Below are 26,313 nucleotides of genomic sequence, written 5' to 3'. Positions count from 1 at the left end.
CCAACTTGTAAATAGCGTTTACATCAACATCTTAAGTCAGAATTATGAGTAGGGAAATCTAACATTTCTAAAAGCTTGATATATTCTATTTGGTGGTTGATGATATGGAACACCAAACAAACGGGGATGTAGCACTGTTTTGGCATTTCACAGTATTTACAGCTAAAAGTGTGGGGGGGAATCGATACAGCATAGTATTGCATGGAAATATTGTATCGACACACGGACGTCAAGTATCTATCTTTTATTATGTAAACTATTAACCTCTTAACAATCCGAAAGGTTGCTATTCGGTCTTTCAGAGGTTGTAGCGGGCTCAGTCTTAAAGCTAGAGTGAAGATCCTGGTATTATATGAAACTATAAAATCTAAGGAAGCGATTGTTACCAACCATATCACGTTAGCTTATTGGGAAGAACACTGAATAACGCTCCAAAGTTACGCTAAATTTTAGCGGGGAAAAACAGGCATGACCATTTTCAAAGGAGTCCCTTGACCTCTGACCTCAAGATATGGGAATGAAAACTCTGAGATGAACAGAGTAAAAACTGCATCTTATTAGATAAAGCAGATGTTGACAAACATATCGCGATATATCTTATCGCAATACTATACACACATGGACAAAATTGTTGGTACCCTTCCGTTAAAGAAAGAAAAACCCACAATGGTCACTGAAATAACTTGAAACTGACAAAAGTAATAATAAATCAAAATTTACTGAAAATGAGCTAATGAAAATCAGACATTGCTTTTGAATTGTGGTTCAACAGAATCATTTTAAAAAACAAACTAATGAAACTGGCCTGGACAAAAATGATGATGCCCTTAACTTAATATTTAGTTGTACAACCTTTTGAGGCAATCACTGCAATCAAGCGATTTCTGTAACTCTCAATGAGACTTCTGCACCTGTCGACAGGTATTTTGGCCCACTCCTCGTGAGCAAACTGCTCCAGCTGTCTCAGGATGGAAGGGTGCCTTCTCCAGACTGCATGTTTCAGCTCCTTCCACAGATGTTCAATAGGATTTAGATCAGGGCTCATAGAAGGCCACTTCAGAATAGTCCAATGTTTTGTTCTTAGCCATTCTTGGGTGTTTTTAGCTGTGTTTTGGGTCATTATCCTGTTTGAGGACCCATGACCTGCAACTGAGACCAAGCTTTCTGACACTGGGCAGCACATTTCGCTCCAGAATGCCTTGATAGTCTTGAGATTTCATTGCACCCTGCACAGATTCAAGACACCCTGTGCCAGATGCAGCAAAGCAGCCCCATAACATAACCTAGCCTCCTCCATGTTTCACATTAGGTACAGTGTTCTTTTCTTTGTATGCTTCATTTTTGCGTCTGTGAACATAGAGCTGATGTGACTTGCCAAAAAGCTCCAGTTTTGTCTCATCTGTCCAAAGGACATTCTCCCAGAAGCTTTGTGGCTTGTCAATATGCATTTTGGCAAATTCCAGTCTTGCTTTTTTATGATTTGGTGTCCTCCTTGAACGTCTTCCATTAAGTCCACTTTGGCTCAAACAGTGACGGATGGTGCGATCTGACACTGATGTACCTTGACCTTGGAGTTCACCTCTAATCTCTTTGGAAGTTGTTCTGGGCTCTTTGGTTACCATTCGTATTATCCGTCTCTTCAATTTGTCATCAATTTTCCTCTTGCGGCCACGTCCAGGGAGGTTGGCTACAGTCCCGTGGACCTTCAACTTCTGAATAATATGTGCAACTGTAGTCACAGGAACATCAGGCTGCTTGGAGATGGTCTTATAGCCTTTACCTTTAACATGAAGGTCTATAATGTTCTTTCTGATCTCCTGAGACAACTCTCTCCTTAGCTTTCTGTGGTCCATGTTCAGTGTGGTACACACCATGATAACAAACAGCACAGTGACTACTTTTCACCCTTTAAATAGGCAGACTGACTGATTTCAAGTTTGAAGATACCTGTGATGCTATTTACAGGACACACCTTAGTTTAACATGTCCCTATGGTCACATTATTTTACATCTTTTCTAGGGGTTCCATCATTTTTGTCCAGGCCAGTTTCATTAGTTTGTTTTTTAAAATGATTCTGTTGAACCACAATTCAAAAACAATATCTGATTTTCATTAGTTAATTTTCAGTAAATTTGTATTTATTATTACTTTTGTCAGTTTCAAGTTATTTTAGTGACCATTGTGGGTTTTTCTTTCTTAAATGGAAGGGTACCAACAATTTTGTCCACGTGTGTAAGTGTTGTATGCTTACATTATATCAATGTGTAAAAGTGAGTTAATACAGCCAGGCACCCGCTAGGGGAGCTGTTAAGTAAGGGATGCTGTTTTAGAGGAAGATTGCCTTGGGCTTTGTATGTAACCGGAAGTCTCCTCTACGGTCGTGAGCAGTAATCCTCTGTATATGTTTACGTTTCTTGCAAGCCTCAATAAAGTTACTCTGAGGACAGTAAGGTGTTCGAGTAGTCTTTTAAAGTCGAAGTTACCACAATAAGCAAAATGTTTAAAATCGCAATGAGATGGTATCGTGACCTAAATATTGTGATAATATTGTATCATTGGCCTCTGGTGATTACCACCCCTATTTCTAACCATCTGATGGCCAACTCTTAACTCATAACACGGTCTTGAATTGTCCTTGGACATGAACAATCCCAAGGGAGTCTTTCCCATCTCTACCATCCATCCCATATGACATGAACGCAGCATTAAAGCTGCAGTGGGTAGAGATGGAGAAAATATGATTACAAAAAGTTATTTTTAAAAAACGGTCACTATATCCTGACAGTAGTGCATGAGACAGTTAATCAGGTGCTCCTGATGACATCTGCAAGATTTCACAGACCGGAGGAAAACAAGCAGAGCCATGAGGATGTGCAGAAGTCTAGTTTACTCTCAGAACTCTTGAATTACAAATATACTGAAAGGTTATTATGGGATTTTTGTCCAATGATGCCAAAACAATTGTTGCCTACTAAGCTTTAAAGACTCAGCAAATGAAGTAAAGGATCTAGGATCTGGCCGGATCAAGAGAGGACAGCATGATCCCTCTGCACATGTTGATATTTGCCGGTAAAGCTCCTATCTGGCGTGTAAAAAGAATCGGCAGGCAACACCGTGTGTAACAGAGGAGGCATATGGCTACTGCCTAACCAGGCCAATAGAGCTGCATGAAAGCAACAGTAGACTTACAAGTGACAAGGTAAATATCCAAACCAAACTTAAAAAATGGGGAAGCTCATTTTGAAAAGCTATGTCAGTTTGTTGGGGAGGAGATTGGGTACTCATGATCGATAAGGCAGTGAAAAATCTCACCCATGTAGCCAGCATATTTAAAGAGCATTGATCAAGTCAACTGCGATGAATAATGGTTCCGATTAATGCACAATAATTTAAAGAATCCCACACTCCCACAGCATTACAAGTTCTACTTTTTAAATAGAAAAATACCACCTAAATATCATCCTTCCTACCCTCTTCCCCCTGCTGGTTTCTGTTCTTTCTCTTTCCATCTAACCAAACTGATTCACCTGACTTAACAATCCCTTCATTTCCTCTACACAAGTTGCCAGACTCTCAAATAGGAGTGTGAGAAAGTGACTAAATCATCTTCCCTTGATACAACCCTGTAGGGGGAAGAAGGAAGGCTTCCCTGACCTAGTGCCATATAGAAGATTCCCTTGAGTCCATACAGGCCCTCTGCAGTCAACATGGACGTCCCCTGGCACATTCCTGTGGTACCCCACATAGTGAAGGGAGAAATCTGACTGTGTATTTATAGGCATATGTGTGTGTGTGTGTGTGTGTGTCTCCAGCCGTAGTAATCCCACACTACTCTGGCACGGCTCCAACAGACATGGGAACACCACAATGGATTACTCATGGAAGAGAGGGATTTACAGAGGAAGAGAAAGAGATCAATGGAGGAAGGTACAGTAAAAAGGAGGAGGTAGAGCAAAGAGTTTCCTGAATACCATTAGTGTGTATCTGTACAGACACAGTCAAAGAGACTATCAATAGAGTTCAGATAAAGAGAAGAAACATACACCGATCAGCTATAACATTAGGTCAGCAAGGGCCAGTCTAAGGCTACGCAGCCCCATACGCAACAAACTGCTCCTCACTGTGTTCTGACTCCTTTCTATCAGAACCAGCATGAACTTTTTCAGCAGTTTGAGCTCCAGTAGCTCTTCTATTGGATCAGACAACACAGGCCAGCCTTCGCTCCCCACGTGCATCAATGAGCCTCGGGTCTGACCCTGTCACCGGTTCACCAGTTCTCCTTCCTTGGACCACTTTTGGTAGGTCCTGACCACTGCAGACCGGGAACATCCCACAAGAGCTGCAGTTCTGGAGATGCTCTGACCCAGTCGTCTAGCCAGCACTATCTGGCCCTCGTCAAAGTCACTCACATCCTTACGCTGGCCCATTTTTTCTGCTTCCAACACAAAGGTCAAAGTTCAAAATGTTCACTAGCTGTCTAATATATCCCCCCCCACTGCCAGGTGCCATGGTAACCAGATAATCCATGTTATTCACTTCACCTGTCGGTGGTCTGAATGCTGTGGCTGATCGTTGTGGATCGCTGCAGTTTTAGAAAAACTGTATAGCGACTGGAATAAGTTTCTCTTTGCAATATAAGGAAATAAAACACCACATCCCACTAAAAATATGAAGCTCATAAAAGTATAGTTTTGTTATAATAATCCAATACTTTTGTTGAGTTCTCAGAGCTCACCAGTTCTCATAGGCTTTTCCAAGAGCTCCTCTTGTGCACATCTGAGCCCATTATGGACCCATGAAACACTGTAACTCTTAATGCATCACACGTTTTTCTCCACCAGTGTTCAAGCTATCTTCTCTTTTGCGGAATCACACCAGGTAATAGCAATAATAAATGCTGCCAATATGCAATCATAATCCATCCTTATTGCCATAAGGCAAGAAGTTTGCAGGCCTGCTACAATGTTCCTGTTTTGAAATTAAGTTGAAGTTAAACTATCTGACACAAAATTTGTATTTGTTTTCTTCTTACTAGTATTAGTATTAGTATTAATATTAGTATTAGAGCAGATATCAGTATCTTTGTTTATGTCAGACAATAAGAAACAAGAAATTATAGCAGAAATATGCTATGAATAAGATATACGTGAGTTAACCCCTTAAAACTCTGACGGCCCGCTTTCGGAGGTTGTAGCGGGCTCAGTTTTCAAGGTACAGGGGAGATACTGGTATCATGTGAAACTAGAACCTAAAGAATCCATCAGTACCAACACTGATCCAAGATGGCGCTAACTACGGCTGCCTCGGCGAGTTGGTGGGCTCTGTTTTTCTTGTTTTTTTGTGTTTCTTTAGTTTTTAGTGAAAGTTCACGGATTGTTTTCTCTAGAGAAGACATCCTGAACCTCAGGGAATCCACCCCATCAGATCTTTTTCCCACATTTCTGGCTCCTTCAGCGGATTTAATGCACATTTTACTGGGAGCTGTGGCCCTCAGCCGAGCGATTAAGCGCAGGAGAGGAAAGCGCTCTGGAGTGCTGGTTCGCTTCAGACAGAGAGGACTAAAAACTCCGCTGCCCGCGATATTCCTCTCCAACGTGCGCTCACTGTGCAACAAAGTGGACGAGTTGCTGCTGATGGTGAGAAACAACAGAGACTGTTCCCTCTCTTCAGTCTTGTGTTTTACTGAGTCGTGGTTGTGTGGAACTATACCGGACTCTGCGCTGCAGCTGCCCGGCTTCCAGCAGTTCCGAGCCGACCGCGACCCGGAGTTATCACACAAGTCAAAAGGAGGGGGAATATGTTTCTACATTAACGACGGCTGGTGCAAGGACGTGACAGTGCTTCTGCGGACATGTTCTCCGGATCTGGAATCCTTTTTTATCAATTGCAAACCATTTTATTCCCCCCGTGAATTCTCCTCCTTCATTCTGGTCGGTGTTTACATCCCGCCTCAGGCTCACGTGGAGCTCGCGCAGCGGCAGCTTGCCGACCAGATACGGGAGGTGGAGAGGAAAAACCCGGACTCTCTAGTTATCATTCTTGGGGACTTTAACAAAGGGAACTTATCACAAGAACTCCCAAAATACAAACAGTTTATTAAATGTCCGACCAGAGAGGAGAACACGCTGGATAAGTGCTACTGCAACATCAGAGACGCATATCACGCCGTTCCCCGCGCTGCGCTGGGAAACTCCGACCACGTCTTGGTCCATCTCATCCCCTCTTACAGGCAGAGGGTCAAACTGGCTAGACCGTTTGTGAGGACGACTAAGAAGTGGAGCAGCGAGGCGGTGGAGGATCTGCGTGAGTGCCTGGACTGCACGGACTGGGAGATGTTTAGGACCGCCACTGACAGTCTGGACGAATACACAGAGGCTGTGACGTCGTATATCAGCTTCTGTGAGGACAGCTGTATACCGACGCGCACCAGGGTTCTCTATAACAATGAGAAGCCCTGGTTCACAGCCAAACTCAAACAGCTTCGTTTGGTTAAGGAAGAGGCATTTAGGAGTGGTAACAGGGAGGGCTTTAAAGAGGCTAAATACGCGTTTGGCAAGGCGGTGAGGGAGGCCAAACGGCAGTATTCTGAGAAACTACAAGAGCAGTTCTCAGCCAATGACTCTGCCTCAGTCTGGAAAGGGCTGAGACAGATCACTAACTACAAGCCCAAACCGTCCCACTCCACGATTGACCTCCGACTGGCAAATGAGCTGAATGAGTTTTACTGTAGATTCGACAGACAAAGTGCCGGTCCTGACTGCATCTCCTCTCCCCCCCAGCCATCAGCCACTAGCAGTTAACACCAGCACCCCCCAGCTTTCTCCACAAACACCGAGCCTGTGCACACCCCTCCCCCCCTTCACACCTCTGTCCATCCAGGAGGGGGAAGTCAACAGGCTCTTCAAAGGACAAAACTCCCGCAAGGCCGCCAGCCCAGACGCTGTCTCACCTGCAATCCTCAAACACTGTGCAGACCAGTTGTCTCCAGTGTTTACAGGGATCTTCAACACCTCCCTGGAAAGCTGCAGGGTGCCGGCCTGCTTCAAAGCCTCCACCATCATCCCGGTCCCCAGGAAGCCAAGGATCACAGGTCTTCAGGATTACAGACCTGTCGCCCTGACCTCTGTGATAATGAAGACCTTTGAACGCCTTGTGCTCCACCACCTAAAGACAATAACCAACCCCCTGCTGGACCCACTGCAGTTTGCCTACAGAACCAACAGATCTGTAGACGACACAGTAAATTTAGCCCTCCATTACATTCTCCAGCACCTGGACTCCCCTGGCTCCTATGCCAGGATCCTGTTTGTGGACTTCAGCTCCGCATTCAACACCATCAGCCCAGCTCTGCTACAGGACAAGCTTTCCCTGCTGAGCGTGCCTGACTCCACCTGCAGGTGGATCACAGACTTTCTAACTGACAGGAGTCAGCACGTAAGGCTGAGGAAGCAAGTCTCCGACACACAGAACATCAGCACCGGTGCCCCCCAAGGCTGCGTTCTCTCCCCACTGCTCTTCTCCCTGTACACCAACGGCTGCACCTCCAGACACCAATCTGTCAAGCTCCTTAAATTTGCAGACGACACCACCCTCATCGGCCTCATCGCCGAGGGTGACGAGTCTGCCTACAGATGGGAGGTTGACCATCTGGCATCCTGGTGCAGCCAGAACCACATGGAGCTGAACGCTCTGAAGACAGTGGAGATGACAGTGGACTTCAGGAGGAACTCAGCCCCGCTCCCCCCCATCATCCATCGCCCAGGACCTCAAGTGGGAGCTAAACATCAGCTCCCTCATCAGTAAGGCCCAGCAGAGGATGTACTTCCTGCGGCATCTGAAGAAATTCAACCTGCCACAGACCATGATGGTGCACTTTTACTCGGCCATCATCGAGTCCATCCTCACCTCCTCCATCACCGTCTGGTTCGCCGCTGCCACCGCCAGGGACAAGGCCAGGCTGCAGCGGGTCATCCGTGCTGCAGAGAAGGCGATCGGCTGCAACCTTCCCTCCCTCCAGGACCTGTACACCTCCAGGACCTTAAGGAGGGCAGGGAAGATTCTCTGCACCTCAAATTAATCTTCAGGTTCCAGCTTTCAGATGATGTACACCACTTCTATGTGACATCTACTGTTAACTTTTCATCTAACCCTGAACATCCCCTGTCCCCCACCCCTATCCCTCTAAAAAAAAGAGTTCGGAATGGCTTATATTACATTACAAGTATGTCCTCCAGAGAGAACTAACTTTAGTTTTCAACAGGAAATTTTCCAGCTTAGCACATATCTTGATAACGCTTCAATGATTAGATTTCTTAAATATCAAATATCATTATCTCAAAAACCCAGTATAAGTCAGGTTCTATTAATGTACATATCATATGCAAATGCATTTGAGTATCTCTAAAACAAGCTATTTGTTCAATGAGAAACTGTTTGGTGCTAATGCTTTTCAAAATTAATGAAAAAAACATATCAACCAGTAACCTTGAAACTGCAGGTTTACCTGTTGAACTGTGATTTTTTGCATATGCTCACACCTGTAATGTACATGGTGACGGTTTGGGCAGAAAGGGCATGTAAACCAATCCCAGACTGAGGCTTTAGATTGGATCAGGTGTTTCCAGAACAAGGTTGGAGCTAAGACTTGATGTCTTCATGTTTTTGTAACAAGTGTGCTGAAGCTATAATAATGTGACATGAAATACGTCTCACACACAAGAACACACACATACAAACCAAAACCAAGATCCACAGTCATGTGTTAGCTAAATAACTATCTCTCTCACACACACAGAGAACATCCCCCTCCCACCAGGCTCAGCTGCTCCTCTACCTCCCATCACACTGACCTTCACCTGTCACACAGGCTTCATATTTACAGCCACCACAGCCCATCTGCCCACGCTCAGCCCCGACTGTCAATCAGCAGCAAGCCGCCTCCCCCTCTGCCAATCCATCAACAGACCTAAAGTACTGAACCGCACCGTCGGCCCAAACACTGACATCAACAACAAGTGATCCAACGCTTGATGGCTTGATGCTACTTTTGGTGAAATTGATACCTACTCAAGGTTTAGGTAGGAACCCTTTCACTAAAAATGTTGACACTAAAAACAGAGCCTGTAAAGCCTCTTTCAGCCGCAGAAACTTTCCCCCAGAAGTAGGAACCTTTGAACTCGTTGCGTTTCAACCACGGGGACCAGGGTCAAAAAATGCCCAGGTCAGGGGGTAGTACTTTCTGAAAGTACAGGAATAATTGGGTTGGAGTTTGCAGGGATGGCCGTCGCCGATTGGTCAAACACACACACCGTGCCGCTGCTTCAACTCGTGTAATGCTTCATTCATAAAACAAGGAAATCCACTAATATCGATTTAGGACCATTTGAGGACGAGGGGAGAGGATTTCTCTTTGTTTGATAACATCTAAAGTAAAGTTAGGCTCTGCTGTCGACAAGCTGAGAGGCCGAGCTGTAGAAGAGACAGACAGCGCAGTGGTGCTGTTAATGAGAAAAGAAAAAAAAAAAGATTTTTGGATTGTTTCACAGCGGTTACGTTCTAAAGCAAAAATAAATAACCATCAAACACTCAACAGGTGATTTACTGTAAGGACAGACGCTCTTAGCTTCATTTTACTCCTCTGCATTTCATTTGTTACATCCAACGTGCATCAGTACATTAACGCAGCAGTAAATACTGTCACAGTGAGACAAAACCTACGGTTGATTTTTTTTTTTTCAACATGTTTCTTAGATGAAACGGGCGAGCACACTGAACTACAGGCTGCAGACTGTGTTTCTTTCTACCAGCAGCCCTCGTCCCATGTCATGTTGCTTTTTCATACGTCAGTGAACTAATTTGCCCGATCTTAGCAGGTCTTTAGACCACGGAGTAAACGCAGACAACAATTGGCCGAAGGAAGTAGGGATGTTCATAATTAACCGTTTAACCGCTAACCAACATTAAGCATTTTAACCGATTAACGCTATCGGTTAAAACGGTTAAAAGAAATATTTATAATTAATTAAAAAGCTGAGCAGCTCAAGCTGGTCCACCTTAACAGCCCACCTTAAGAGGCGGAGCCGGAGTTGCAGGATACAGGAAGTCGGCTCCGGTCTCTCCGGCTCAGGCTTGCTCCGGCACAGTTCAGCGGAGCGGAGGAGTTGTAGTTTCGTAGCATTTATTCAGCAACAAATAAACTGTACACACACTGCTACACCTACATTCACAGCTAGAACGCCACCAACAACCTCACACTCACCACCAACACACACACGGACACTCGTTGAAGTTACGTCGCGCTGACAGACTGTATGTGTGTTGCGGCGACGGCAATCAAGAAGCCTCCGGCAATGCTAGAGCTGCTAACATAGCACAAATACACACACTGTTTATTGGGCAATCACTATCGTTAAACTAAACTAAATGTGCGGTGGAGACTTTTACTGGGAAAGTGGCTGAATGCGTGCACGATACTACATGCAGCAGCGTGGCTGCTAAGTTAACGCTCCCGGACGGTGAACTGGGTTCTCAGTTGTCTGTTGTGCTCCTGCAGCTGGCACGAGGCACAAATGTTGTCGGTTAACAGTTAATAATTGTCCCCCGGGGGACCGGGGGACACAGAGAAATATGATGGTTTTCAGATTACCTGTCTCATGCACTACTGTCAGGATATAGTGAACGTTTTAGAAAAATAGCGTTTTCATCATATTTGCTCCATTTCTACCCACTGCAGCTTTAATGCATCACCATATAGGAGTAAGGAATGGAAATGCATTCAACATGAAGTCCTACCGAAGAACACACACCTTACAGGTGGAGACATTCATTTAATGTCTGTGATACGATCTTATGTATCTTTTACCATTCTTTTATTGAAAGCCTTTTAACCTTTTCTTTTACCTGCTGGTTTAACAGGTTGTCTGTGAAGGACAAGAACAGTCTAAATAGTATAGTCAAAGTGTGCTCCAAGATTACTGGAGTTCAGCAGAAGGATTTGGGCACAATTTGGGAGAAACAGGTGGCTGAGAAAGCAAAACAAATTATCAGCCAACCAGATCCCATTCTTTGGGCTGAATTCTCTCTGAAGCCTTCAGGCCGACGTTATAATGTGCCCTTAAGGAGAACAAATCGTTACTCCAAGTCCTTTATCCCTTCTGCTATTAAGCTGCTGAACACAGACCATACCCATTTGAAATGACTGTTATTTAGAGGAATCTTAAGATATGCTGTTCTTATGTATTGTTGATTTTGATTTTATTTTTGGCTTTTATTGCTATATTCCTATGTATTTATATGGTTCTTATTGTAACTTGTCCCTCCAACTGCCCCATGCCTTTAATATGTTTCCTTTGGCTTAACTAATTCTTGGTTGTCTGTTTTATGTATGGATGTAAAAATTAATTGCCCCCTTGGGGATAAATAAAGTTGACTGGACTGAACTGAACTAGCAAAGGGGGCGTTGTTATATAATAAAAAATGAAAACTGTCAGCGTCTGGACATTGCATACCACTCATTTCCTAATGGTTCCTAACATGCAGCTAAGAGAATCTTTTTGAATTGTAAGTGATAAAGGACAGACGTGAAAGCTGGGCAGCCACACCTTCAGCAGTACTTTGCTTTCTAACATACGGTATCAAGTATGTCTAATGGGATGAAGTGGCTTCCAGTTGCGTACAGTCAGTTCTTATTAGTCCTACTCTTAGTCCTGTGCAGGTAGAGAAATGTCAGCTACAAATTTATTTTGTGCACACACACACACACACACGTGAACACACCTATGATTCCAGTAATGCCTCATATTTCCATCGCTTCACCACCGCTGTCTAGAAAAGTGGGGCAAATGCTCCAGGTAGTACAGCATACTAGGAGCACGCACGCACGCACGCACGCACGCACGCACTCACGCGCACGCACACACACACACACACACACACACACACACACACACACACACACACACACACACACACACACACACACACACACACACACACACACACACACACACACACACACACACACACACACACACACACACACTCCCCTGCAGGTAGTGCGTGCCTGGGTAGGTGGCCACTGGATTCAGCCCCCTGCATCTCAATGACAACCCAACATCTACAGGGATTTATCTAAATGCAAATCAGATGCCTTCACTCAACAACACACATAACTTACTTTGCATGCGCCGAAATACACGATGCAGCCGGGTACAGACAGCCAGACAGTCAGACAGCTAGACAGTCAGACAGCTAGACAGTCAGACAGCCAGACAGCTAGACAGGCACCCGGGCAGCTGGGCGGCCCTTCGGCTCTGCTTTCCCTTTTATCTGTGCCCTCTAGAGCATGCTCATTTTCACCAAATTCACTTTTAATTGAGAGCTAATTTAGCAAAGCCAAATTCACACTGGAGGTAGATTTGATAGGAACTGAGGAGGGGAGCAAAGGGAGAAGAAGAGAGAGGGAGAGGGGAAGGAAGGAAAGAAGAAGGGAGAGCGGGATTTGGAGTGGCAGGTGACAATAAAATCTGCTGTTCATGTCATTCTCACTCTCAAAGGAGAGAAGCAGTTTGAACGACAAGAAGAAAGAGGGAGAGGAGAGAAAAATATGAGGAAAAACAAGGTAGAAATGCACAAGTTTAATTTGTTACCAAGTAGACTTAAAAGACAAATATAAAACTTGTGCACTGGGAAAAAGATTCATTGATATTTAACCAGAAGGTCTTCATTAGGCAATCCAAAAGCAGCTTCTTAGAGTTGTCCTAAACAGCCACAGACAAAATGTGTTTTCATTTCAGTAGCAACAATGTCAATCGAACTGCTGTTCACCTCAATGACCTGTGCTATCCTTCCCATTGATAAAGTTCACCCAGAGCGATGTGCAAGGTGTCTATGAAGCTGCTAGGACCTGCAACCCGCCATGTAAACCATGCTGTAAACTGATCTGTGCTTCAAAGGTTATCCGGGGTCTCTGCGATGGGGAAACAACCTCCTTGATGCTGCCTGATGCTTTCTCCACGTCTACATAGCTGTTAATTAGCCTGGCTAAGTGCACCATTAATCGATTGCTTGTCTCTATGCTATATCTCATAACGGTGCTGCACTCTGGCAACGCCAGGCGAAGAAATGCGAGGTTCAGGAAGTCACACTTTTCCACTGGTGAAATACTGGTGCTGGAGGCAGAGGAAGCAGAGAGTAATGGCTGCCTCTCAAAGACAGGAGTGGGTGGTGGTGTGCTGATGGCTGAGAGGAGGAAAACTACTGCAGAGTTTAACATTATTAGAATCGATTATATTACCACTCTGGACAAGTGGAAGAATATTTGGACAAGCAACACAAATTAGTTTGAACCAGGAAGTTCTAAGTCAGAGCTACAGTATATCAGTCAAAGAAACACAGACTTTTATTCTGAATAGAAAGGTATAGTCTTTTTGCAACTTTGAGCAGCAGAAATTCTCACATTACAGATATGATTGATTGAAATGCTCTGAAACACATAACAAAAGCTCTTATGAACCCATCAGCACTAAAGAGACACGTGAAGTCAATTTGAAGTGAAAGAAAATAAAAGTGATGAAAAAAATTTGTTTGGAAAAAGAAGCTCCCGTCGGTGCAACAAAATATGACAAGTGATGAAGACACTTGTTGTTCAGGCACTTTCGTCAGATGGCAAACACATAAATGTAGAAATAAAGAGAATTTATTACAGATAAAAGACTACTGTATACAAATCAGGTACTGCCTCAACAGGTGGCGGGCATGCTGCTGACTTCAATCCAAGCTAGTGATGCTGTGTAGACACATGTGCACACATGCTGACAGGGTTCCAACTAAAGGGGTAATAATGACATGCATCAATGAATATTTGTAAATTTCCACCAAGCAAAGTTTTGGATTTGATCAAGTCAGTGATTATACACTAATGAAAACACAGTAATGAATATTATATTCCATTTCTGTGAATAGATCCCCGAAATGTGATAAACTGTTTCTTTAAAGCAGCAGTAGGCGAGATTGGAGCATATATGATTAAAAAAAGTTATTTTTATAAAACGGTGACTATATCGTGACACTCGCAAACTCCGACCAAACGGTCAAACTAGGCAGCGCTGATCAAATATGAATCAATATTCTGTTACTGTAATGTCTATTTCTCTCCTCAGATGTTTTCAGAATCATCTTGTAGTGTACTGTTTAGCTGTAAAATTAGAAAGTTTGTGACCCGGCAGCCATGTTGAGATCTGTTGAGAAAAAACCAAGCACCGCCCACCAGCCGGAGCACAGCCAATAGGAACGCTCTCTCTCTGAAATGACCTGTGATTGGTCAAAGTCTCCCGTCACGGGCTAGATGTTCTAAAGCCTGAAAACAGAGCCATGAGGAGGAGCAGCAGTCTAGTTTTCTCTCAGAACACTTGAATTACAATATGCTGAAAGGTTATTATGGGATTTAGCCCAATGATGCCAAAAACATTCTGCCTACTGAAGCGTTAAAGTTGCCAACATATAATATAGCAAAGTCCATTTCATTTGTATCAAACAATGATTGTTTCTGTCATTTATATAGTTCAACTATTTTTGCTGATTACAGCTTCCCAAAAGGCTACCAATTGTTTCCTTTTCTCCATTTCATGAAATTATAAAATTAATATATTATCATAGTAAGCAAGAAAAATGTAGAAATCGTCACGTGATGATGCTAATCGACCATTTTTTACATTTTATAAAGTAAGTAATTATCTGATCTATTGAAAAAGTATTTTAAACAGAATTAAACAGAAAAATGGGAAAAACAGATAAATTGCAGCCCTAAAGAACCACCAGTCAATTATCAACTGAAAACATGGATTTAACAGCCAGAGTGGATATCCAATCCAAGCAGCAGAACTCAGAAGCTTATGAAACCCAGCAGCACCTTTGATATTCTTCAGTAGCATGGAGTGGGGAAAAACAACATTGTGCTGTGCTGAACAGGAATCCTTTATTCACTCACAGTCCAACCAACTTCCCTCGCAAGTCCATCAGCAGAGCAAGAAGGGAGAGAACCCACCAGGAAAGAAAGTAGGTAAAAACCAGCCTCACCAATGGAAGGAGTAGTCAAAATAAAGCTATTCCCAGAGCACAACTGTACCAACAAGCAACTCTCTCTCTCTCCCTCTCTCTTTCTCTCTGTGCTGTATGCAGCAACAACTGTAGCAGCCTGAGAAGAACACAAACAATCCCATCCCTTCTCTTGTGAGTTCTCTGAGAAAACCAGTCAAGTTATTTCTAGTTTTGAAGATATAGGCCACATTATGGCCGTACTATTAAAGCATCTGACAAATACCAAAACAAACAAAATCCTGTGTGAAAATGAATACTTTGAATGTTTAAAACGTTTTACAGTTGTAGAACTGTATTTTAACTTCAGCTTCTGTTGCTACCATAGACTGTACGTCACCCATTGGTTTGTGGACTGCCGTTTTCACGCCTTGAGTTCATCATTTTGGCCGTCGCCATCTTAGTTCTTTGCAACCAGAAGTGACATGAGAGGGTGGAGCTAAGTACAACCAAACTCTAAATGAGACATTTTTAGGCAACCAAAAAGGTTAGAATTAACTTTCCTGAACAGAAAACACACTGAAAGGGTTAAAGCTGTAAGACAAAAACACTGACAACTCCCAGACCGGACAACGGCGTGGTAACAACCTGTCAATCACAAGGTAGCCCCGCCTACATTTTGCCCACTAATTGCCACAAACTTTATCATTTCCTGTTTGTATATAATAGTAATGTACATTCAATTATAACTTCCAACATTCCCCACATACCTAAAATAGCAATGAACCCCAATTAGGAAAGCAAATACTGCTGTTCAGTTGCATTTTACAATGTGGTATTTAGAGGTAGCATGAATCAATCAATTTTATATTTGATGTTCAAACAATCAGTTGCAACAGTAACTTAAATCTACATTAGTGAAAAATAATGAACTGTTCAAAAAGTTGTCTGCAGCTAAATGAGCTGCAGTGTCATGCAGTTAGCTCTAAACAAAAATGTGCAAATATTCAAACTTCTATGAAAGACAACAATAAAAGTGGAGCAGCGTGATATGCAGCTGTCAGTCTCTGAAACAGAGAGAGTCAGGACCCGCTAGAATAAAAGGCTCCAAAGCTCCCAGAAATAGCCTGGCAGGCCTCTTAGAAACCCGCTTCTCAGAAGGGAAAAAAAGAGCTCACACTACCCCAGAGCATTTTAGCCAGCATTCCTCAGCCTGGTCGTCCTTGAAAAGACGGACAAGCTGCAGCGAGACAGAGGCTAACAGGCAGCCGTATGTAGGAGAAGGACAGAAACAGAGAAAAACATAATGAGAAGACAGAGGGAAGCGCTGTATAGTAGGCAAATAGAGGCAGGGCAGGAGAGGGACGGGAATAAAACACCAAAAACACAAGTGACAAAGAAATGTAGTGCACTAAACAAGGAGAGGGAAGGCAGAGGGCGAGCGCAAGAGCTGGAGCACGAGGCCAAAACAGAGCGAGACAGACAGAAAGTGTACAGGAGAGGGAATCCCGATGATAGCGTGACCTCGTTAACCCCAGAGGCTCGTTAGAGTCTCATTACAGCGGCGTTCTCCAGGCCCATCCTCTGTCACACCTTCATTAAGCCCATCGACCCACTGTGCTTATTAAACACATTCATTACCCCAAGTATTGAACTGCTGCTGCCATCAGCGGCCCCGAATGCATCACAGGGGCAAGCGGAGGGGTGACGACTGGTGGAAGGTGAGATAGTCGACGGGAGGGGAAATGTTGAGGAGGGGATGGGTCATGCACACAAATGGACACCTATAGACGTTCATACAGACACACACCTTTCTGCCTCTTATCAATCATCACTAATGAAGTCAGTGATTAGAGCTGCTTTGGCCTCTCAATCAAAAAGAGACACAGACAACGGGAGGAGAGGGTGACAGATGGGGAGACAGAAATCCAGAGGGAGGATATGGCTTGTTTGAGAGAGGAGGAGAGTGATGGGATGAGTAGCGGGACCATGAACGTAAAAGAGGATAAAAAAAGAGTTTAAAATAAGCTGAAAAAAAGGTTGTTTCTCTCTCAGTAGGCTTCTGTTTTACACTTCTGTCTTTTCTCCACAGCACAGGACAGAATGTGAATCCCCAAGAAGAGCTATTCATCATGATACATACAAACTAGTCCACTGAGCTAAAAGGCGAAGCCTCCTTCCTGGCTTCGGGCTCCTGCTTTAAATGATGACATCATTTCTGCCCTTCTCAAACAAAAGGAAAACTCATCATCAGAGAGAGGGAGAGGGAGAGGAAGGGAAAGAGCGCAAAGAGATTAAGAAGAGTAAAGGCGTGAGCGAGGTGTCGGAAAGGGCCATGAATCATCGTGACATCCCTGGCCGGGTGTCAGAAGCTACTGCTGTCTGGAGCTGGATAAACAGAGGGCCTCTAGAGCAATGCTCTTTAAACACTGGCCTGGTCAGAGCCCCGCATTGGCCCTCAAGAGAATCTAAATGGGTGCCAATTCTTTTTTTCAACTAACTTGATTGTCAAAAAGTTACTGGCTGTTGTGTTGCCAAAACCTTTCCAACTTGCTGCTGGTTAGCAGGGCTGGACCAGCTGACAAAACATCCCATTCAGAGTTGCTGTAATTGTACTTTAAGTGAAAGAACCACGGGTTTAAAAATGTACACAAAGTCACAACAAGCTAGATTTAAGGAAAACAGAAGGACTAACAACACAATAAGCTCTAGGGCAGCAATTATTGAAGAGTTTCATTATTTATTTGTCAACCAATTATTTTCTCGATTGTTCTAGAAAACGTAAATTAAAAACAAAAACAGTGAAAAATGCCCATCACAATAACCATTAAATGTCTTGCTTTGTCTGACCAACAGTCCAAAACTTAACAATATTCAATTTACTATAACATGAGACTAGGGGTGTCGCGATATACTGGTATTGACAATAACCGTGATATCTAAAAAATAAATATTGATATCATGTTAATAATACACATATGATAATATTGTGTAAATAATCCAGCACCTCTTAAATCATTTTATATATGCAGTTATGGTAACAGACTCTCTCCACCTGCACACACTATTTTGAGTGTAATTAATTTGCCAGAAGAGACAAAATGCACAATAAACAACTTTAAAGCTGAATTTGACTGATAGCATTATTATTATTATTATAATTATTATTATTATTATTTTATTTTCTATAAATATCATGATAATATTGTTATTGTGAATTCGTTTGGCTGATAATCCTGTAGTGAAAATCTGACAGCCCTTCATGAGACCAGGAAAAGCAACAAATTCTCTCATCTGAGAACTCAACCCATCAATTGTTTGGTATTTTTGCTTGAAAAATCACTTAAACGATGAATCGATTATCAAAAGTTATGTCTGTAAACTATCTATCATATTATATTTTTCCAAAAGCCAAAAGTGACATTGTTTGTTTTATCTGGCAAACAGTCCAAAACCCAAATATACTATGTTTATTATCATTTATGTCAAAGAAAAGCATCAAATCATTACATTTGAGAATCTGGAACCAACACATGTTTGGCATTTTTGCTTTAAAAAAATTACTGAAACAATAAGTTGAAACAATAATAAACTTTTGACTAACGGATTAATCGACTAATCAATCTACTTATATCACCTTATATAACTTCACCCATCATAGGTATTCCTTTTTCATATTTACAACAAAGTGCCGTCTTATAAAATCTAATAACAGTGAGTTATTAGCTGGAAGGTAGGATACATTTTGCACAGCCTGCGTAGCCACCCAGTAAATAATGTTTGAAGTGAAAAAATAAAAGTGGGTTTTATCTCAGCTTTCTTTCCGTCTCAGGCTGCAGTCGCTCCATGTGCTCAGCCAGAGGAAGCAGCAATGAACAGAGAAGGAATAGAAATGGAAGTCACATTCACATTAACATTCTTCAGACCTTTTCCTGCTACTCTGGTAGCTGCGGGCGAATGCTTGATAACGTCACGGAGATGAGTGCTGCTACAACATCTACAGTACTAACAGATTATGTATTACCACTGCAAAGGCCATTCACAGATTCTGACTACAGGTGAGAAGAATATGCTTATTTTCATTTCAATAGTATTCAAATTCTAACATCAATTACAAGCCAGTCAAAGGACATGAAAGGTGCAAACATCAACCACACACTTTACACACTTCTATTTGTGCAGAATATATGAAGTATCAACAGGTTATAAAGCATCATCTTTATCCAAATCAAACGGACTTTAAAGTACTTCTTGTGAATGTTACTTTCTACAACCTGTCGCAGGCACATAAACCACAAAGAACAATACATTGTTGAGGAAAGATTTGTGTTACTCAAATATTTATTAATATCCTCAAAGATGGGACGTTTTACGTGCAGTCTAAGAGGAAGAGGAACACTTAGCTGCTTCCAGCTGCCTGTTGGCTCACTGTTGTATATTGCTGCCCTTATCCAGTCCTACTGCACCCTCTGCAGGTGAAAACAGAGCACATCTACCAACTACAGCAGTGCACATTTCAGCTGCTGCGCACATTTAGAATTTCAGAAAGAGAGTACTCTAATGAGTGATTTCACTTGTTCTGTGATCCAAAGTTACCGTCCTTCACACTTGACTTCAATTCAATACAATCTACATCATTTGTTCCTCAAGGGGCAAATTGAGGCAAGCAGGTGTACGAACACCAAAAACACTCAAAACAATTCATTCACACCCATAAATACAAAATATTAAAGCGTAAAGATTAAAAGAAAAGAAGAAGAGTTAATGGCCAAGCCGACACAATCCGATAACAATGTCCAACTCCTTGGAGGCACATGTAAAATACATACAAAAAGTGCATTTATCAACATTTACACTGAGTAAAGTGAACATCTCTTGCACTGTGTCTCATGGCTTCAGGAATAAAAAAACAAATCCTACCTTGTTTTCATTGTTTTACATACAGGCAATCTAAAAAGACACTCCTGATGGCATTTACGTAAAGTAATCATAACGGATGTGTTGGGGGAAATTGATGATCGTGTGTCTTTTTCGGGACCTTTTCAGTACTAAGCTATGCAAAAGATATCTGTGTGGTTTGCCAGCAATTTTAGAGCTGAAGTTAACGACATATTGAATTAGGTTCTTGTCATTCTAAAAAAAAAGACACAGCACATAAATGAAAAAGTTAAAATACTTGGTAAAATAGTACTGAATAAAAAGGTTATAAAACTGTGTCAATATTCTGTGATCTACCCCGAGGGAATTTACCTCTGACTTAGACACAAAAGAATGTAAAGGTGCCATTAAAACACCATCTCATCAGGACCTACTGTAAATAAACCATAATATACTGCTACGACTATTGATTCTACTATTTATATGTGTATTCCCCCAGGCTATAGAGCTGTTGAACAGCTCCACTCCAAAGGCCTTACTTCCCGGATCCTCTAACTTTCTATTTTACAACGTTATACATATCTTTTTCATGGATGTCGATGTAAGAGGACAGCAAACTAATCATTTGACTTTGTTTTACTTGTTCTCTGTGCATAGGACAGTAACGTTTTGAGTGTAACTTCTGGTAGTAAAAACTACTACTACTGAAAGGAAATGTAGGCATTTCCATCAGAAGTTTCCCTCGCTACTCAAGCTGCTCCATTTTTGCCCTGCAAAACAAATACATTTGACTCTGGCATAATCGTTGTCATTTTTGGCATTCTGTCACTTCAACAATAGAGAGCTAGCTATATTGGCTTTCCCACTTCTCAATCATAATGTCTGTCATTCATTTGACTTTGTTTTCTTTCCACAAGTTTAACACTTTTAACATTTCTATGAGCCACTCGGGGAATCCAAGTGAGCATCCTGCCACTCCAAGGTCTTTTTCAAAAAGTAATTTCATTTGTGTTATTGATAGAGTCAGGGAAAAAAAGCCAAATGTTGATGCTGAATCTTTTTCCCGGGGTAAGTATTGTTGAAAAGAAAGGTAGCAAGGTGAAATATCACTTTGGAGGCACACTTCACAGGCTCACATTTCCAAAAGTGCTTTGGCTTTCTTGCCTTTCTTCCTCTCCCCTTTAAAACTTGTTTTGTTCTTGGGCAGACGGCAGAGGGAACATATCGACGATGTCTGTGTCTGAGTGCAGCCGGCTGTCCAAGTTAAAGTCAGAGCTCATTAATGCATCTGATTACTTTTCAGGCAAAGGCCGATCAGCAACCGCCCCAGACGCACACACACATACAGAGAGAGCAGCGTTTTGGGGACACAGATCGATACAGAGGTACTTCAAAAGAGAAATGAAGAGGAGGATATCGGAGAGAGGAATGTGCTGTTAGCTTAGACTACATACTGAGAATGTAAGCAGCCGTAATGGTGAAAATAAAAGTTTTAAAGAGTATAATTCACATAGTTTATTACTTAACAAACTAACCTCATGCCCTTATCTTAATGAGTCAGACACAGTTAGGGCTGCAACTAACAATCAACTAATTGTCTGGCCTATCAAAGGTCAGATAAAACCGCAAATGAAATGGCCATCTAAATTTTCCAAAACCCAAGGGGAAATATTCAAGACCATGTAATGCGGTCAAAAGATCCTCAACAAGCAAGTAAATGTAGAGTATTTTGTCAACTGCTGTGTCCAGTGTCAACAATGAACTGTCAGGCTCAGTGGCATTCAGTTTATTGTCATACAAGTCTAAGAAAACCAAAAAATACAGACACTGAGAAGCTGGAACCAGGGCTTTGACATTTTTGCTTAAAATATTACTTAAAAGGAACCCTGTGGAGTTTTCTTGTAAACAAAAAAGGTTGTGTTTATGTTCAGTGTTACTCACGAAGAACACATTTTATGTATTTATCCTTGTAGTCTAACAAACCATTTCCTTCCTCATAAAACATTTGTGAAATCAATTTTTTTAATTTTTTTTTAATTCTGCATTGTCGTGCTCCAGCAATCATGATACACACGAAACGGAAACCCAACAGTAAAAACATTAGCTGCGAGCGATGCAGCGCTGTCCAGCGCAACTGAACTTCTGTCGGAGATCCTGTTTCTATTTCTATTTCACTCGCTTTGAAAGTGCTAAATAACGGAGCTAACAATATGATGCATTCAAAATATATCAAATAAAAATGAGTATTGAGTGAAGGTAAATTATAAGGTTATCATGATGTGTTCAAATGTTAGAGAGGGAATTATGACCTGTATAACTTCTAAACACTAGCAATACATAATTAATACTACTGATGCCAATCAAATCAAAGCAAATATTTGAATAAAAATACAATGAAAAATATTTGTAATAGAAAAAGCAGGGAAAGCAAAGAGAGGACAGACTATTTAAGGCTATTTGTTAGTCATCCCCCCTGCAGGACACAATGTAGATGGACAAAAAGACAAAGAGAGAAAACTAAAGAGACTTCTTGATGATATGAAAGCATGGAATTCTGGATGGGAGCAGAGCTTTTCCACACTCTGACAGACATAACCCAGTGCCATTAGCAGTGACACATACATCATACAACATCTGACATTCAACATCCTGAAACGTCTAAACTCCTGTCTATGAAGACTGGAGGGGATTGGGGAGATGTTGAAGAGGAGATGGACAATGCACTGTTTATGTGTGTAGTTGTGTGGCTGGTCAGAGTGGTTCTATTTATCTCTAATTACAGTCAAATACGTGAACAAAGTTTCCAGAGGAGATGCCAGTGCAGCTGGCAGCTATTCAATTCATCCGCTCCCATGTGTGTGTCGCTTCCAGTGTTTTAACTAGGCCTCTGTGTGTTTTGGTGTGTGTGTTGGTTTATGTCAAAAGGTCTATCCCATAATAACTGACAGCTTTCATTATCACTTCCTTTGTCTTTGCTCTCCATCTAATCTGGCTAATTATATCTGCTAATGTCAATATACAAGTGAATCTGCGATTATGTTTGATTGGACCAGCGGAGCCTCGCTGTCATTCCCTCTGCCAGCAAAAAAAACTGACTACTGACAAGGCAGACAGACAGCCAATCAGAGATGGAGATGAGGCCTCCTCCGCTGACCAACGGCCAAGAAACACCACTCACTCTGACAGTTCATCTTTTCCAGTGCTTCATGTTGTTCCACAGGCAAACACATCCCAAACGCCTGAGTGAGAGAGCTGGAAAACATGGTGAAAGCACAGGAGGGAAGCTCTGATTGTACATGCAGCGTGGTAATTACACCTAAATTGAGGGCACATGGTAATCTATGTTAGGTCATCTCCAATTCCACTTACATTTCCACATTTTGGACTAATTAAAACTGTAAATAATCAGAGCGTGTGCGTGTGTGTGTGTGTGTGTGTGTGTGTGTGTGTGTGACAGAGAGAGAGAGAGAGAGAGAGAGAGAGAGAGAGAGAGAGAGAGAGAGAGAGAGAGAGAGAGAGAGAGAGAGAGAGCGTGCGTGCGTGCGTGCGTGCGTGCGTGCGTGCGTGGGCAGACACAATGTCTTTGAGATGAGCCAGTGGAAGAATCTTACCATCACATTGCAGGAAAATTAAGTGCACACTCTTTGATTTTAACAAGACAGGAGAGCAGATAAAGTTTTTCTTTAAGAGAGAGGAAAAGAGAAAAGTGCTTCCCCAGCAAAAATGTTTGCAGATTGCGATGTGCGTTTAATTGAAAGGAACATTGGAGCAAAGTTACCGACATGGAAAGATGGGTGACAAGAGGTTTTTGCAGCGTATAGTTAGTCCACCAGTTGGTCTATGAAACTGACAGAACTCAGAGTTAAACTTTCAGTGCTGCCTCTCCCCCCTACGGCAAATTGAAGTGAGATGAGGAAAAGGGGAATTTGCTATTCTCAGAGCCTTTGCCCTTCGAGGTGGTGGAAGAGAACAGAATATGAATGGGGCAGAGAAAAAAAAAAACACTTCAGAAGATGAAAACAAGCCTTGAAAGGCAACTGGTGCAATATAACCAACTCTGGCATAAATACTGGATGAATGCCAATAAAGAATGCAGGGTGGATGTCAAAAGGAGTGGGGCACAGAGACACCAGAGTCACCTGCTTTTCACAAAACACACTCTTAGCCCAGGGTTATCTGTAGCCCTGGGCTGATTTGGCCCCGGGCTAACAAGCAATGAAAGAGCGAGCCTCAATTTGTCAACTGTAAACAAAATGTAGAGACATTAGTCACTGCTGGAGACATCCTCTGCATTGCATTAGCAACTTTTGTCATTTGTAAAGAAAAAAAAAAAACTGGTGTGCCCTTCAGTATGATAATCATTGTCCTTTAACTGTCTTTTGTAACTAAAGGAACAGTGAGACATTTCACAATTGTACATCTTTCATCAGAGCAGAAAACCAAACATATCTCCACTCAAAGTCTGCACAACCTTCCTGGACAGTTAACTAACAGCAGCTAAGGCTGCGACTAATGATTATTTTCATTGTTGATTAATCTGTTGCTTATTTTCTCGATTAATCAATTAGTTGTTTGGTTTATAAAATGTCAAAATTGTGAAAAATGTCGATCAGTGTTTCCCAAAGATCCCAAGATGACGTCCTTAAACCGTCTTGTCCACAAATATTCACATTTAAGAAGCTGGAATCAGAGAATTTTTAAAAAAACAACATTGATTATCAAGTATAGTTGGTGATTAATTAAATAGTTGACAACTAATCGATTAATCATTGCAGCTCTAATAGGAACAAATAAATAAAACAGAAACATTACCAGAGTTACTACTAATAATGTTAGTGCTAGTATTCCTTAAGGCTGCACAAGCTTATTCAGATACATTACTCCCACCCCCCCAAAGAAAGCAATTTAACCATCTACAGAGCTGAATATGGCCTTAACACAGAGAAAACACCCTCCAGCATGGAACTGAAACCACAACCACGACAACAAGGAGGGAGGGAAAGAAAGAAAAAATGTATGTGGGTGTGCACATGACAAAGAAAAAGGCAGAGGGCGAGCGAAAGACCACACAGAAACATCCTGCAGCAATTCAATTATTCAATGTTGGAGGAGGAGAAAGAGAGAGAGGGCAGATCACAGTGAGTGAAAGGCTCATCCTCATCTGTGATTGATTAAGAGAGACAGAGACACAAACCACAAACGCAAGAGGGAGAGGAGAGGAGAGGAGAGGAGAGGAGAGGAGAGGAGAGGAGAGGCAACATAGTCTTTCACTATAGTGTCCCTTGACTGTTTATAACACACTAAAAACCGAAAAGCCCATCTCAATCCTGGATCAATTCATGTAGAAAACAAAGGTCCAACACACACAATGGTCCCATAAGTGTTCATTCATTTTTTTCAAAGACCTTTCAGAAAAAGCCTTTTTCCACACTGCTTCAAACCCTTTTAGTTGGTCTATAAACAGCTGACCCAGAGTTGAAATAAGTTCCTCGAAGTACAAATGGTTGAGTCCCCTTTTAAATTCTTCATATGTGATACAATATTTATAATTATTACATTAAAGCCAACAGCCTGTATAGTCTGACATCCAAGTCTAAACAAGTACAAAAGCAAGATATGAACAAGCATCTTTTAGCGTTCATGCATATTTCTGGATCTCACAGTGCCAACATATTCAGCCTGATTTTGAGACAGTAATTATCCACAAAGCCACAAAATCAGTTTCTTTTTCCTGAGAAGTAGGAGGAGGGGACCTTTCAAGCTGTCAGAGAGAATAATGGCCTCTGTGGAAAAATGAAAGGTACGTGTTTCTGGGTCGTCTTAATTCCTGCCAAACTTAATGACAATTTTAGGCCAAGCAACCACAGCACCTAGACATAACAATTCCCATATAAGCTCAGCCCATTTCTCTCCATCCTAATGACAGGAAGCTAAAATAACTGCAACGATCTCACGCCTGAAAAATGACTGTCTGAAATTGATACTGCTGTGCTGAAATGTTATCAGCAGCAATATTAATCTCTCACCTAGTGGTAATCGCTAATTTCATATACTATTAAGTTGATGAATGGGGTTTTAACAAACTGAGCTATTGTTAACAACTTAAAGCGGACTAATTCATCAAGGTCATAATCACTCACGGACTGCAAAGAAAAATTTCCAGGGAGAAGTGCAAGAGCATTAGTGAGAAAAGGAAGATCTAAATAAAAGGGGTGAGAAACAGACAAGTCAGATGACTAATTATGTAGAATTAAATACTAAATGACTCATAAAGTAAAAGGCAATATGTGATTGTGATTTGGAGGAGATGTGCATAACTAAGCATTAGTATCAACGAGCTGTGGCCAACAAAAAGAAAGCAGGCTGTTTTCAGAAATTGGAAAACAGTGACATCTAGTGGT

General features: G+C 42.0%; 1 protein-coding gene across 3 annotated transcripts in view; it reads right to left on the bottom strand.

The window, feature by feature from the left end:
• fbxl17 (F-box and leucine-rich repeat protein 17) overlaps positions 1-26,313 on the bottom strand; it is a 293,136-nt gene that overhangs the window by 257,530 nt on the left and 9,293 nt on the right. The gene's annotated exons all lie outside the window — the stretch shown is intronic.

The sequence above is a fragment of the Sebastes umbrosus genome, chromosome 8 (genome assembly GCF_015220745.1).
Source record: "Sebastes umbrosus isolate fSebUmb1 chromosome 8, fSebUmb1.pri, whole genome shotgun sequence".
NCBI lineage: Eukaryota > Metazoa > Chordata > Actinopteri > Perciformes > Sebastidae > Sebastes > Sebastes umbrosus.
Note: the sequence above shows the minus strand (reverse complement) of the source record. Positions and strands in the feature narration are given on the sequence as shown.